The sequence below is a fragment of the Herpailurus yagouaroundi genome, unplaced genomic scaffold (genome assembly GCF_014898765.1).
Source record: "Herpailurus yagouaroundi ecotype Mexico unplaced genomic scaffold, PumYag 184, whole genome shotgun sequence".
Lineage (NCBI taxonomy): Eukaryota > Metazoa > Chordata > Mammalia > Carnivora > Felidae > Herpailurus > Herpailurus yagouaroundi.
Window position 1 is genome coordinate 24,751,665 of NW_024412415.1, and position 16,396 is coordinate 24,768,060.

General features: G+C 43.2%; 1 protein-coding gene across 1 annotated transcript in view; it reads right to left on the reverse strand.

The window, feature by feature from the left end:
• MYO1E (myosin IE) overlaps positions 1-16,396 on the reverse strand; it is a 218,401-nt gene that overhangs the window by 172,136 nt on the left and 29,869 nt on the right. The window lies entirely within an intron of this gene.

The following is a 16,396-nucleotide window of genomic DNA, read 5'->3' on the forward strand; positions in this document are numbered from 1 at the left end:
GGATTCATTCTTGGCTGTCACGATGAAGAGGGAGTACTATTAGCATCCAGACGGTAGAGACCAGGGGTGCTGCTAAATGTCCTCCAAAGAACAGGATAGCCTCTCATGACAAAGAATTATCTGGCCCCAAATGTCAGTAGTATCAAGCCCGAGTAGCCCTGCACTGGCAAAGTGGCCACAAGGCAAACGGCCCCAGGGGCCAGGCAGATAAAAGGAGGGATGATTCAGGCAGTGGGGAAGTGGGCTGACGGGCAATGGAGGGTCTGATTCTTCTGGAGGGCTCCAGCCAGTTGTTACCAATAGTCGTTATCAAGGGGAAACCTCAAGTCCTGGTTTTCTAGAGAAGCTGGAAAACTGGATTTTCATGTGAAATCTGACTTTTAAAAACTTTGTTTCCTTTTGAAATTTTTTAATGTTTATTTTTGAGGAAGAGAGAGAGACAGAGTGAGAGCAGGGGAGGGGCAGAGAGAGAGGGAGGCACAGAATCCGAAGCAGGCTCCAGGCTCTGAGCTGCCAGCACAGAGCCTGACTCGGGGCTCTAACTCACCGACCACGAGATCATGACCTGAGCCGAAACCGGATGCTTCACCGACTGAGCCACCCAGGCGCCCCCTGAAATCTGCTTTTTATTTATTTTTTTTTCATTTTTTTTTCAACGTTTTATTTATTTTTGGGACAGAGAGAGACAGAGCATGAACGGGGGAGGGGCAGAGAGAGAGGGAGAAACAGAATCAGAAACAGGCTCCAGGCTCTGAGCCATCAGCCCAGAGCCCGACGCGGGGCTCGAACTCACGGACCGCGAGATCGTGACCTGGCTGAAGTCGGACGCTTAACCGACTGCGCCACCCAGGCGCCCCCTGAAATCTGCTTTTTAAATGCTGGTTCAGACTTTTTGAAACATATGGGCCAAATAAATACATCTCCAGGCCTCGTGGAGGCTGGGGGTGGGGGCAGGGAGTTTACAACCTCTGATCTGGAGACAAGATCCAAATCCTCGTTTACTTGGACCCCTGGAAGCTTACTAGCTCTTCCCTCCACTTTCTGGGATTTCTGAGGCAGCCCAGGAGGTCCCGTGCGCACCAAAAGCCTTCTCTAGGGCACAACCCTGCCCCTCTCTCTCACACACTCACTTCTTCAGCTACGTCTTTGACCTGATGTGCCACCTCCACCTAAGTAAGAATTTCAATCCCTTAGGGTTGGAAGAGACCCTGGAAAAGGGCTATTCCTGACATGCCAGGAAAAATATTTGACATGTTACTTAAACTCTCTGAGCCTCAGTTTCCTCATTTGTAAAACTTGGATAATAATAAGAATACATCTTCAGGCTGTTAGGAAGATTGAGTAAGTTCATATATCACCTTAACCTCCTTCTTGAATCCTTAGCCTTCGGAAATAATGCTCCAATGCTACTGCCGCTGTTAATATAAATAATGAGACCAGCACACGTAGATCAAGATGAATGCTAATATTTGTTTGAGGCTGAGCCTAAAAACTCACACAGGGTGGAACTTGACATTAAATCACTTTCCCAGGACAAATAAGCCATGTCTCATCAGTTACTTAGACACATTTTTGGAACACGTGGCGGATGCCAAAGAATATTTTGTGTGTTGATGTATGGTGGACCAACAAGCACCAGGGTGATTTGGCTTATGGGGCTTGTGAGAAGGGGCATGAACAGCAGGAGAGAGAGCGAGCAAGGAGAGGGTAACGGTCATACCATCCAACCACCACTTGCAAAAAGAGAAAAAAAAAAAAGTATACAAGAAATTCTTGGGCCAGAGTGCAACAATCTCTCACCATCTTAAGAATTTAGCGAATTCAGGTTTATGGCAAATCCAACCTGTCACAAGGGCTGTGGCATTCTTTGCTGCAGCCAAGTCATTCTGGCCTGAACTCTTGCCAAGGCTACTTGACCCTCATAAAAATCCTTGACAGTGGAGTGGGTGCCATTTTTTCCCTCTGCCTTTGAAAAACTTCCTTGACAACACCCATTACAAAGAGAATGGGGTCTACTCTCCAGACTGGAGGCCAAAATGCTAATTCACTAATACCCAAGTCTGCCAAAAAAATTTGCGGGTAGTACTCTCTCCTTCTAGCAGTATAATAGAAAGAAAAGAAAGAGAGAAATGGAATGGAAGTGAAGAGAATCCAGAAAGAATTCTGATATTAACATCAAACGATCACACGTGGTTTTTCACATTTGCCCTTCCTACCTCACTTCTGATCACTTTTTGCCAATATAAACGGGTCTTTCAATGGCAAAATCATCTCATCGTGTATGGACTGGATATTGGTTCTGTTGCTTTCAATAGCCAACCTCACAGAGGATTTCTGTGAATCTTCTGGGTTCGTTAGCAATTGTTTTATTATTTCTGTGAAAGCACTGTGTTATGTAAGGAAGGTCATACAAAGCAAATAATGCATACTAAAAATTGAAACTATGCTAGGAAAAACAAATCTGGATTCAGTCCAAGGACTGGTGAAAGTTGATATTATTAAGCTATCACTCATAAATGCTAACAACTAACTTCCCACAGCTCTATCAGTAGCAGAGCCCCAAAATAACCTCCAGGGCACAAGAGTATTTTGGAGCTTGCATTCTTGATAGAACTGGTTTCCTCCCTAGGCAGAAAAGAAAGTGCATCTGATGTTTTCGCAATGTGGTAATCCAAAGGGGGCATTATACTTTCCAATCTTGCTCTATCCAACCATCCAGTCAATAAATATTTACTGAGGGCTTCTTATGTGCCAGGCACTTTGCCAGGAGTTGGTGAACACAGGTATTTTGCCTGCCTCCATACAGCTTACAGCCCGATAAGACAAAGAGTCAGGTTAACACACAATTCCAACAGTTTGATAAGAGTCACATATGGTAAGACATGCCCTTCTCCTCTTTCTCCTCCCTAGAGAAGCTTGGAACAACGGCCTACAAGAACTTAATCTGATGTCAAGTCATGGAAACAGTCAAGATTCTGGGGACAAATTCTAAACTCACGATCACCAAAGCAAACCAACAGAATAAATAATTTGGGAGGAGAGCAGGGACAGAGACCATCAAGAGGGGGAGGGAGAAGTGATGGACACTTAGGAGAACAAATTGTCTGGCTTATTAGGAGCCTGGAATCCTAAGAAAAGCCATGACAGCTATGCCAGGAAAGAGAGCTCGTGGGGCATAGGAGAAGGTGTAGGATAGTTACAGTTAGGACTTTTGCAAATCCTGGACACAGGCTAACTAACTCTAAGGATAACCCTATAAAGCAGGAGCTACTATTATCACTCCCATTCTACAAATGAGGAAACTGAGGTGGAAAGGTTATAAAACTTGCCCAAGGTGGGCGCCTGGGTGGCGCAGTCGGTTAAGCGTCCGACTTCAGCCAGGTCACGATCTCGCGGTCCGTGAGTTCGAGCCCCGCGTCGGGCTCTGGGCTGATGGCTCAGAGCCTGGAGCCTGTTTCCGATTCTGTGTCTCCCTCTCTCTCTGCCCCTCGCCCGTTCATGCTCTGTCTCTCTCTATCCCAAAAATAAATAAACGTTGAAAAAAAAAATTTAAAAAAAAAAAAAAACTTGCCCAAGGTTGTTACTAAGTCATGCCACCAGGATTCAAGCATACCTAGTCTGGCTCTAGAACCTTTGTTTCATATTAAATGCGTGCAAAGATTTCAGACATGTCTTGGTGAAAAATGAGAAGTCACAGAGGATTTTTAAGCAAGATACCACGTAATTAAAACATTGATTTTGGAATTCATGTAGTCACTGAGCGGAGAAGGATCTGGAGGGGAAAGGGGAAGGCAACTGGCATTTAATGAATGCCTCAGGTGTGCCCAGACCTCTTCAGACATTATCTTATAATTCTACCTCATTATCTAACAATCACTCCAGAAGAGGCAGCTTTCCATTTTGATACCGGAACTAAGTCTCAAGATGGTTCAGTAACTTGCACATTCATTCCTGTAAATGGTGGAATCAGATTTTGAACCCAAGTGAGGCTACCATTAAAGTACCTGCTATTCCTACCACAGTGTCCTAGAAAGGCTTGAGGCGAGGAAACCAAGCAGTAGATTTTTTTAAACTGTCAAAATGACTCATCAGGAGAATTAGAGGAAGGGCTGGGTGGGAGACCTGATAACTGACTGGACACTGAAATCAAGGGAAAGATTGAAGAAAAAAAAAAAAAGAAAGAAAGAAAGAAAAGAAAAGAAAAAAAGAAAAAAGAAAGGAAAAGAAAAGAAAAGAAAAAAGAATAGAAAAGAAACAAAGAAACAAGATCAGGATTTCAAGATTATTTCACTTGAGTTTGGGAGGTAGGATGTAGTAGGAGCAGACTTCCAGAATGGTGACTAAGAGTACTAACTTTTATTGAGCACTTACATTTTCCAGGCACTGTACTAAGGGCATTACATGTGCCAACTAAGTTATTTCTCACAAAACTCTTCATTATCCACATTTTATTTTATTTTATTTTTTTAACATTTATTCATCCTTGAGAGACAGAGAGACAGAACACGAGGGGCAGAGAGAGAGACACACACACACACACACACACACACAGAATCTGAAGCGGGCTCCAGGCTCTGAGCTGTCAGCACACAGCCTGACATAGGGCTCGAACTCACAAGCTGCGAGATCATGACCTGAGCCGAAGTCTGATGCTCAACTGACTGAGCCACCCAGGCACCCCTACATTTTATTTTTTTTTAAGTTTATTTATTTTGAGAGAGACAGAGAGAGCATGAGCAGAGGGGTGGGGCAGAGAGGGAGAGCGAGAATCCCAAGCAGGCTCTGCACTGTTAGCGCAGAGCCCAACGCAGAGTTTGATCCCACAAACTGTGAGATCATGACCTGAGCTGAAGTCAAGAGTTGGATGCATAACTGACTGAGCCACCCAGGAGCCCCATTATCCACATTTTAAAAATGAGGCAATGGAGTAAGTTCCCTGAGATCACACAGTGCGTAAATTGCAGAGCTGAATTTGAGCTGAACGGATGGACATGTGTAACTTCATGTCTCATAAGAAGCTGGGCATTTCCTATAAGTCTCAGAGGAAACAGAAGACATGATAATGGGTTAAAGATTTGCATGGCTGGGGAATTCCGGAGAAGCAGAACTAGCATAAATGGAAAAGTGCCACAAAAAAATTAAATTTTAGCTCAAACATGAAGTTTCTGTGGTAACCTGTATTTATTCTGATTTCAAAAGTAAATGGATTAAATAAAATTCTTTTTAAAGAGAGAAATGAAAGAAACACAATTGGTTTCACATTTCTTTTTTTTTTTTTTTCAACGTTTATTTATTTTTGGGACAGAGAGAGACAGAGCATGAACGGGGGAGGAGCAGAGAGAGAGGGAGACACAGAATCGGAAACAGGCTCCAGGTTCTGAGCCATCAGCCCAGAGCCCGACGCGGGGCTCGAACTCACGGACCGCGAGATCGTGACCTGGCTGAAGTCGGACACTTAACCGACTGCGCCACCCAGGCGCCCCTGGTTTCACATTTCTAATGAGTTTAGCTATTCAAAAATAAACAGGCTCCCTTCTGAGACACGAGCTCTTACTCACTGGAAATATTCAAGAATGCTGTCAGAAACCGTCAGAAGAATTTCTGGACAAGGCAATGTTGTCACATAAGAACACTGAGATACCTATCTCTCAACTGGAGGATCCTTCTCGCCTCGTTTTTCCTTCACCGGTCACGTCTCAGTGTTACCCTTCTCACAGGATGATGTTAGACTCTACGGAGAAAGGGTGTCTCGTGTCACCTTAACGTTTTAAAGAAGCCGTCACAGTGAAGCTGTATCTATACCTACAAATTGCTTTGACAAATTTCACCTTATAACCTATTTCTTAGTTTTGAAAAGTGAAATTAAAAGGAAAAAGAAGTCTATGGCATAGTTTTAGATATCAAAGCCCTAACCCTTTGTGGTTAAGCAATCCAGACCATTTGAGAACAGAGTCAAGTACTTTTCAGGTTCCAACTGCTTACCTTGAGCATGGGTGAGAATGAAGCCCAGCGACAGCAAATGGCTGAAAGGAAACTGTCCTGCTTACCTGGCTATTCTAAAAACATCAGTAACTCTGTCAGAGGAAAGGTGAAATCTGATCAAGTCCTGACCCAGGCCTTATTGATTCTAAGAGGAAAATGCAGGGTGGGAGTGGGAGGGGGGACACACGGTTTTATTTTTACATTTTAACATATCTGAAATCAGACTCTATGTTATAACCCATGACACGTTTCCATTTGATTAACAGCATTTTTCTTATCATTTTTTTTAATGTTTATTTATTTTTGTGAGAGAGAGTGCACGAGTGGTGAAGGGGCAGAGGGGGAGGGAGACGCAGAATCGAAGCAGGCTCCAGGCTCTGAGCTGTCAGCACAGAGCCCCACGTGAGGTTCAAACGTGTGAACCACGAGATCATGACCTGAGCTGAAGTTGGACGCTTAACCAACTGAGCCACCCATGTGCCCCATGGCTTTCTTATCTTAAAGGTACATAAAAAATGGTGCTTCTTAAAAATCAATGGCAATAGAAAATGGAAATAAGGCAGAAAGTAAATATCAGTTTCTTAGGAACGCAAACAAATAAGCCAATGGAGTCTTAGTTTTAACGACATATGGTAATTTCCAAACATGATGCATAAAGAAACAATTTCCACGAGAGAATTAAAATTCAGGTTTAAGCGGTAGAGCCTATGACCCTTGATTTCAGGGTTGTGAGTTCAAGCCCCACGCTGGATGTGGAGATTACTTAAAATAAAATCTTGAAAAGTAAAAAAAATAAAATTCAAACTTAAGAATTAGGGACGATATGGAGAATGGCTCCATGCACTAGTCTGATGACTGTATGGGCACCCGTGTGTGCTTACGGGGCTCTGCCATGCTGGAGGGAGAGGGGGACTCACGGTTAAGGAAAAGCAGCAGGCTGGAGTCTGACTGGCCCATAAAAGCATCTGGAGAGCTGTCACCTTCTTCTTTTTTTTTTTTTTTTAATGTTTATTCATTTTTGAGAGAGAGAAAGACAGAGTACAAGCAGGGGAGGTGCAGAGAGAGAGAGAGGGAGACACTGAATCTGAAGCAGGCTCCAGGCTCTGAGCTGTCCGCCCAGAGCCAGACGTGGGGCTTGAACTCATGAACCGTGAGATCATGACCTGAGTTGAAGTTGGATGCTTAACTAACTAAGCCAGCCAGGTGCCCTGGGAGTTGTCACCTTCTATTACTACTAAAGCTTCTGGGGCTCTAGTGTCCTTATTTCAGAGCTACAAAGTCCCTTGAAATGCCCACTGTGACTTCCAAGCTGCCTGGAGACAGAGGAAGCCTCAAAAAGCAGGATGAAAACAGAATCCTAGAGATACCTGAGGTTCAGGATCTAAGTGGGGTGGAGGAGAGAACCTCCTTTCACCCTGGCTGTATATTTGTTTGTTTTGGTTATGGGCTGTGTGTGTGTGTGTGTGTGTGTGTGTGTGTTTTGTTTTTTGTAGCTCCAGCTGTATATCTGAATGAACTGTGGCATCTTTCCACATGCCCTCAGTCCTAAAGGGCAGGATCCACTTTGGCCACAAATCATAAATAGAGAAAGAAAGCTTAGCCAGAAGAAGGAAGGGTAACTAGATTTTCTGAGGTCAAAGAGCATGGCATAAAGTCAGACAAGCACATATACCTATGTGGACAACAACAAAAGTGCAAATGTTGACCAAATCAGTGAAATCCTGAATTACATAAAATAGAATAGTTTGTTTTTTAAATTAAAAAAAAAAAAAAAAAAAGAGGGGCACCTGGGTGGTCCAATGGGTTCGGCATTCCAGCCCCCTGTGGATCAGTGCAGAGCCTGCTTGGGATTCTCTCTCTCTGTCCCTCCCCTGCTTACATGTGCTCTCTCTCTCTCTCTCAAAATAAATAAATACATAAATAAACTTCAAATTTAAAAAAAAAAAAAGAACACAAGCAAATCAGGCTGTCTTGGGAACTGGGCAGGTTTGGGGGAGTGATGAGGGTGCCGGAGAGTCTGGGTTGTTCAAGGTGAGAACAGGTAGGGAAGAAGCGACTCAGACAGACAGAGCCACCCAGTTCAAGTTGAACATTCCTGTCCCCGAAGCCCAGGTAGGAAAGAACCTGTGTTTATCCCTATCCAAACACCAGGCCCAGAAAGCAACACACAGCAGACCCTCACAATTTCTGGCTGAAAGAATGCCCAAAGGTTGCACCCACTTCTCTTGACAGTTAAATGAACTTCAGTAGTAAAATGGGGTGTTATGGCCTAAAGATGTTAAATGACTTCTAAGGGCCTTACTTCTAACTGAGTAATGAAGCAAAGAGAAGAATCCAGATTATCTCAACTGCAAGTTACAAAGTTAAAATAATAGTTGGATTTGTTTTTATTTTTAGCATTCTAAGGCTTTTTGGAAAGAAATGACTTTAGTCTGGGGAACCATATTCCCCTTCAGCTGGATTTCACAGTGTAAATGAATCCAATTTTCCTTTTCTAATAGGGAAAAAAAAATTGCCTAATTACATAACCAGGGATTTTGTAGAAATGATCACAGCTTGACAGAAGGCTTTAAATTCCTGTATGAGTCCCAGGCAGCAGGGTGTGAGGTCAGCTGACCCACATACAGCTCCACCATAAACTGGTGCTTGAGATGATTTACATATTCCAGCTCCGGGTTTTCTGGAGTTTGACAGTGCAATCCTCTAATATATCCTTTAAAACACAAGTACTAAAATATACATCCAATAGCTTTGTTAGCTTTTTTCCATGAAGGCATATTAATAGCTATTTTTAAACACTAACTTAGCATTTCCTCCTTATGTTTTTAAAATTAATTAAATTCATTAAAATGAAACCAGCATTTTCTTCTTAAACTGATGGATCCAGACTAGGGAAAGCTGATGGGCGTAGAAGCAGGTGTTACTTCCACCGCACCTATAGCGACCCTATGTTACAGTTTAGGCAAGTCTTTGTACTCTCGATATCTGGACTTGATTTTCTCGCCTGTCAGATGGGAGACAAGGATTGACCCCCACAGCCGCTTCCGGTTCTGAACTCTGTGACCTGTGACCTGTGAGTCACAAAGTGGAGGTGTTAGCACAAGAGACAGCAACTGGAACTTTCAAAAGAATGGGAACGGGAAAGTCACCACACATTCCCCATGGCCTTGGATACTTTAGAGACCAAACTCTAGCTAGACAAACTCAAAGGTTCAGTTCCTCTTTATCGGGTACGGTTTTTATTATCAGGTGCTTGCATGGAAAAAATAAAAATAAAAAGCTAAAAAAAAAAAAAAAAACCCAGACAGCTATATATTTCTGTCAATACATGAACAATTCTCACTTCCTCTAGAAAACTGCAGTTAGAATTAGGTGGGTGGTCAGCCTGAACCCACCTCCCAATTTAAAATCACAAGGTGTTTCTTAAGGTCCTATCAGCTGGTGACGTCTGTTGGCTTTTAAATAATCCTTTATTTAAAATCCTGCCTGGCTCAGTCAGAAAAGCATGCGACTCTTGATCTCGGGGTCATGGAGTCTGAGCCCCATGTGGGGTGTAGAAGTTACTTAAATAAATAAAGCTTTCAAAAATATATAAATAAATAATCCTTTCAGCCTAAATGGCTCCTATACAACGGATTTAGATTTTTATGATTTTATCATTCTTTTTTTTTTTTTTTTTTTTGTCTGTGGACCTTCCTTTTGTGTTAAAATATACATTGTAACTTGCTTATTTTAGAACTATGCTTTAATTAAAGATGATGTAATAGCTACATAGATTCCTCCCTTGGTCAATATAGTAGAAGGGACATTGGAAAATGACTCATGGGGGAAGTATTTTCTCATTTGACTTTTCAATCACACACCTCTAAGCAGGAATCTCCAATCTGGTCCTCCACCTTGTGGGGGACAAGGCATTGCCTCTCATCCACATGCACCCATCACAGGTGCTATCCCAAGTCACCACTGGGCACTGCCTAGACTCGATACATGCTCACCTTTTCCTATATCTATACCATTTGGGGAACATCTTCAGGAAATCTCGTCCTTGAAGTATCACTTTATATGCTGGCAGATGTAGTATTATATAAATATATGCATTGATTTACTTTAAAAACAGCACCACTCTGTGGAGAATGCAGGAGGGCGAGTGTGGAAACAGAGAGACCATGAGGAATATCCTACAGCTTCCTAGGTGAGAAGTGGTGGTCGCTGAATTAGGGTGGCAGCTGTGGAGCGATGTCAAGCTATCAGATTCCATTATCTTTATAAGTAGAAATGACAAGACATCCTGGCTGGGATGTGGGGGGGTGGGGTGAGGGAAAGAATGAAGTCAAGGAAAGGCCAGGTTGGGAGGCATTTCCAGACATATCCCAGGCAAGGCTGTGTCTCCCCGTCAGTGGGCAAAGGAACGTTAGACACACAGACCCTGTCACACCCCTCTCTTCCCAGCACTGTGGGTGCTGTCTTGAGAGAGAAGGCGATGGGTCCAAGAGCCCAGGCAGGAGGTGTGGGGGCTCGCCCCTTGCTGAAAGGAGGCGGAGGAGGAGAATATAAAGCCTCACAGAGGTTCCCACTTCTGAAGAGATGACGTTGGGCGATGGGATGGAGATGGTGGGGCTCGTACCAGCAAGATCAGCTGTAACTGGGGTGGTGACAGTTCCGGAATCCTTTGCACCATACTCAGCGGGCACATGGCCAGCTGTCAGAGGTATCAGCAGAGAAAGTCAGAGAAAGAGAAAGTTCACCCCTGGGGATTAACTGGCAGCAGAAGCCCCGGGAGAGTGCGGTCCTTGCTCAAGCCAAAAATAGGAGGTGGGAGCAGACCCGTCTGCTTTCTTGCACCGGGGAAGTGGCTCCTCCTTGGACCTGTGCTACCTCCTAGAGTGGACTGCAAGGCAGACTCTGTGGGAAGAGAGAGAACCTGATCCATTTTCAGACTCAAACTAGACACTGAACCCAAGGGGTGAAGGGAGGGTGTCAGAACGTTCATCTTACAGCCTCTGTGAACCCCTCCCAACACATGGTGGTGGTGGTGGTGGTGGTGGTGGTATCTTTCCAATTCACATGACACAAAGCAGTAGCGGTGGTGGTGGTGGTAGTAGTCGTCTTTTGTTTTTTTTTGTTTTTAATTTTTTTTTCAACGTTTTTGTTTATTTTTGGGACAGAGAGAGACAGAGCATGAATGGGGGAGGGGCAGAGAGAGAGGGAGACACAGAATCGGAAACAGGCTCCAGGCTCCGAGCCATCAGCCCAGAGCCTGACGCGGGGCTCGAACTCACGGACCGCGAGATCGTGACCTGGCTGAAGTCGGATGCTTAACCGACTGCGCCACCCAGGCGCCCCAATAGTAGTCGTCTTTTGTAAAGACAAACCGTGGAAACTTAAAGGACAGAGACTATTCTGGCTGTTCACAAATGAGCCTGATCAAAACACACACGTTTGGAGCAATGTGGTTGTTCCCTGGGGAGAGGACTTCACCAGACCTCCAGACGTGGAGCCATCTGCAACGCGCTCTGGTGGGGAGCACACAGCACCTCCAGGGTTACGCCGTTAGGGAATGTGACAAACCAAGAAATGGGGAAAGGACTAGGTACCAGGGTTGTTTGTATCCATATATTCTTGAGAAAACCAAGGCAAAGATGCTGTGTCCACTTACACTCTGCGAGCGGGCACTATTATCCCAATTACTGATGAGGAAACTAGCTCAAAGATTCATGGCTAACCAGGGTAGATCAGTATTTGAACGCAGCACTCTGTTGACACCACAGCTTCATAAAGATGACTGTCACCAGCAGAAGGTAAGGAGAGGGACTCAAAATGAAACCTGAGTGGGAGGGTAACATAAGCAATAATAAATATAGGAATAATATTAATAATGACAATAATAACTAATATCTACTGAGTGCTTGGAGTTAACTTGTTAATTAAAATTTTATTGAGCTCCTACTATGTGCCAGGCACTCCTATGGACACTGGAAATACAGCTTCCCCATGGAGCTTGCATTTTCATGGAGGAGATCCCATGCTAGGTCCCATGAGTTATTCCTCCTAATCCTCAAGCAACACTATGTTGGATAGATACACTAACATAACCCCCATTCAGTAAAGAAATCAGAGGGGTTAAGTGACTTACCTAATGTGCCAGAGCTAGCAAGTGGGGTGGAACTAGGGCCAGAACTCACTAGAATCATATGACCAGTCCAGTTCATTAAATACCCCAATAGTGACCTTCAATGTGCAGCGTTGGGAGGAAAATGGACCAGAGACTCAGAATATAAACATTTGGGAGTAACTCCAAACCGAAAGAGATTTTGACATCTGTTCAAAGGAGCTGCAAGAATACTTTAAAGGATACTCTAGGACCTCTGCAAGTCGGGGGCGGGGGGGGGGAAGCCCACCCAAACGTTCCCACAATTCAGTGTTCCTTCCAAGTTCACGGCACCGTATAACTCCATATGGAAACTGCCAGCTGTCAAACACTGGGCAGGGCTGCTTCCTGAATAACCTCGGCTTTTTGATTCTCTCTTAAAGTCTTTCAAAGAGCAAACCACAGCCATTCCCACTTCCCAGAACCCTCTGCTGATTACAGCGAGATCAAATCCCCCATGGACAGGGAGGACTGGTATTTCAAACATGAAACACTGGAACGCAGATTAATAATTTACCAATGACTCTAAACAAATATTGTTCATAGGGGGAAAAAAAAGCCTTCGCTTTTAAATGGGAAGTCAGTCAGATTACCTCAGTCCTTTAAAAAGCAAACTGCAAAATAACCTTCTTAGAATTCAATATTTATTAATGCTGATGGTTCATTTTTTAAGAATTAATCATTCCCAGCTTCAATATTCTGCTTCAACATAAAGTTTACTTTATTCTGCATGTGGATTCCTGCACTCTCTGCCCAAATAAATTAATACATATTCCAGAGTCTGGGGCCGCGATCAATGAAAAACCACAGTAAATTCCTGAGCAGTAATAGATATTCCACATGGCTTGAAATGGTTGAAGGAGAATTTTCTTAAGGTTAAAAATCAAAGTACTGTAATTGAAGATCTTAAAAATCAAGCAGCAATGGCTTCTCAAGGTATCTGATGTGGACTTCAAGGATCATTTAAGGTAAGTTTCCTCTCCTGGTCTTTCCTTGCTCTCTCTCTTAGTTTCCAGCTCTAAGAGTGGTATAGAGTTGGCATTAGGTCAGTGGCATTAATCTAAAATGACAGTGCGATATGAAAAATGGCAGACTAAGTATGTAGGAAAGTAAATACTTGAGAAACTATTTGAGAAAAAGTAAACACTTGAGAAAAGGAAATATTCCCCAAGCCTGTTGTTGCCAGGCCTTAGCCTTATCCAATCTATAGGTACACAGTGTAAAGAAGAACGGAAAATTGTGACAACACGGTCTTCTGTAGGCAAATTCCTAAGCAAACTGAAAAATTGATCTTTGATTCAACTTTAGGGTATTTACAAATTAATCCCTAAATTAACTAAATGTATTCCATTTAACATTGTAAGTGCATCTGTCCTGTCTTTATGGAAATGATGTAGAATAGACATCAGCAAACTATGGCCTGTGGGCCAAATCTGGCCCACCGCTTGTTTTTATAAGTAAAGTTTTATTGGAACACAGCCATGCCCATTCATTTACACATTCTCTGTGACTATATTCACATACAATGGCACCATTAAGGAATTAAACAGAGACCATATGGTCTACTAAAATATTTACCAGATGACCCTTTACATAAATTGCTGACTTGATGCAGAAGAACAAATTGAGGAAAATCACTAAAGGTATTGGAGCAGCCCTGCACAGTTCACAGTTGTGCTCATTATATTGTGGAAACACTGTGTACAGACTGAACTATCTGGAGAAGTGACAACTCCTTTTAAATCACAACCCCTTTTTCTTTTAGATTGCAATCAACAACGAAAAGAAGGACAACCTTCGGGCACCTGGTGGCTCAGTCGGTTAAGCATTGGACTCTTGATTTCAGCTCAGGTCGTGATCTCACGCTTCGTGAGTTCAAGGCCCATGACGGGCTCTGTGATGCCAGGGCCAAGTCTGCTTGGGATTCTCCGTCTCCCTCTCTCTCTGCTGCTCCCTTGCTCGCAGTCTCTCTCTCAAAAATAAAATAAATAAACTAAAAAAAAAAAAAAGCACACTGATATGTGGAATTAAGAGGTCAGCAAGATGTCAGAGGAGGGACACTTTAGAACTGAGTTATTGCTCCATATTTTAGGATGAGATGGAGGAGGTAGAACAATATATACAAATGGCAAGAAAAAGATGGGACAGAATCCCTCTTTATGGATTGCAATCAATTTGATTGTCAACCTCGGCCCCAAATTGTTTCTTTAAAAAAAATGTTTGGGGCGCCTGGGTGGCGCAGTCGGTTAAGCGTCCGACTTCAGCCAGGTCACGATCTCGCGTTCCGTGAGTTCGAGCCCCGCGTCAGGCTCTGGGCTGATGGCTCGGAGCCTGGAGCCTGTTTCCGATTCTGTGTCTCCCTCTCTCTCTGCCCCTCCCCCGTTCATGCTTTGTCTCTCTCTGTCCCAAAAATAAATAAACGTTGAAAAAAAAATTTAAAAAAAAATGTTTATTTATTTTGAAAGACAGAGTTGTGGGGTCGGGGGGGGGGAGGGTGGGGTACGAGGGGGGTGGGGCAGAGAGAGAGAAGGAGAGAGAATCCCAAGCAGTCTCTTCACTGTCAGCACAGAGACCACTCGCAGGGCTCAATCCCAATCCCACGAACTGTGAGAACATGACCTGAGCCAAAATCAAGAGTCCGGTGCTCCAGTGACTGAGCCAACCCAGGCACCTCAGCCCCAGATTGTTTCTTCATGGGAAATTATATAGACACATCAGTCTCCTACCCCCCAAAATACTGAGCTGGAAAGAAATTTGTGTCCCACACTATCAGTACACCGTATCTTCCACAATTTGAAATTTACATAGATTAACAGAAGCACATCTCTTAGAAAATGTACACAATCCTATTAGAGGCATAGCAGTCAGTCATTTTCACCTTGACAAGAGAGACTTCAATCAGACTGCTTTTCTCTTTACCTGTAGGAAGCTCTGGCTTTACAATTCTATAATTTCACAGTTTGATTTTACTACTTGCAGTTCTCCTTTATTATTGAAGGTTAGGGTGATGTTCAAAAGAGATGGAAGTAAATGGACTAATTTTAAAGTAAAGATAAAGTGGGGCTAATTCAAGTGAAATGAAGGCTGAGAGCTCTCTTTCTTAGTCTTGAATCTAGGCCCTAGATAAAAATTGACGCGTAAGTATACAAAGTGATTTAAAAGCAAAAAGTACACTACAATTTTGCAGTACTTTAGCTTTCTCTTCTTTACCATTTTGAGCCCTCAAACCACCTTGTGACTGGGAGTAGACACTATTTCCATTTTGCAGATGAGGAACTGTGTTCTCAGAGAAGTTAAATCACCTGCTCAATGTCACGGGTTAAGTATTCAAGGTCTGCTAATTGGTGTTACTTCTCTTGTGAGACAAAGTGCATGATGGCATTACAGTGTCACTTTAATGGAAGTGAGTTCTGGGCTTTCCTACAGCTCTCACAAACACATTTACCTTCTAAAATCAAAAGCAAACCCACTATTTCCAATATGACCACAGACCAGAACAACTGATCCAGGGCTTCCATTATTTGGTTGTCACTAGAGAAGTGATGTTCACCTTCATTATAATATAGATTACCCCAAATAATACCAGGAGTCTATGGTGACAGGTATTTCTAGTTATAGTACTCCCAGTTCTATAAATCCACAGGAGAATTGTCATCGATCCGTCTCATGCTAAAGCCACATAAACTAAATTTCCCCACCACTTAGGTCACCTTTATGTCACTATTTAACAGAAGAGATTTTGGGAATTGACTTTGCTGGCATTCTTTTGGATGCAGCCAATTTGATTGTCAAGACTGGCTCCATATTGTTTTTTAATCAGGTGCTTCCCATTATGTAGACAAACCTAACAGCACCCTCCTCCCCCGCCCCATCTCCAACTATACCCCCTATACCTCAAAAAAGGAGTTGAGCTGGGAAGACATATGAGTGACAAATTCTTCTTTCCTTTCCATGAAGACTTGATGGTCTTATTTATCTGTACTGGCATGCATAGTAACCTTGCTAGCTGCTGTTGCTTAATAAACACAACCTAAGTATAATTCTACTAAGAAATGTCACATTTCTTCTAAATTCTGAAATTCTATATTCCTATTCCGTGTCTTGCTTTCCAAGTTTCTGTTGTAACTATCCAGCTTCATTTCAATCTACTTCTAATATAGCCTATCCACTTACCAATGTTCTACATACATTGTAAGCCTTTCTGTCACTGGGGGCCCTGGCTGGCTCAATCAGTAGAGCATGCAACTCTTGATCTCAGGGTTGTGA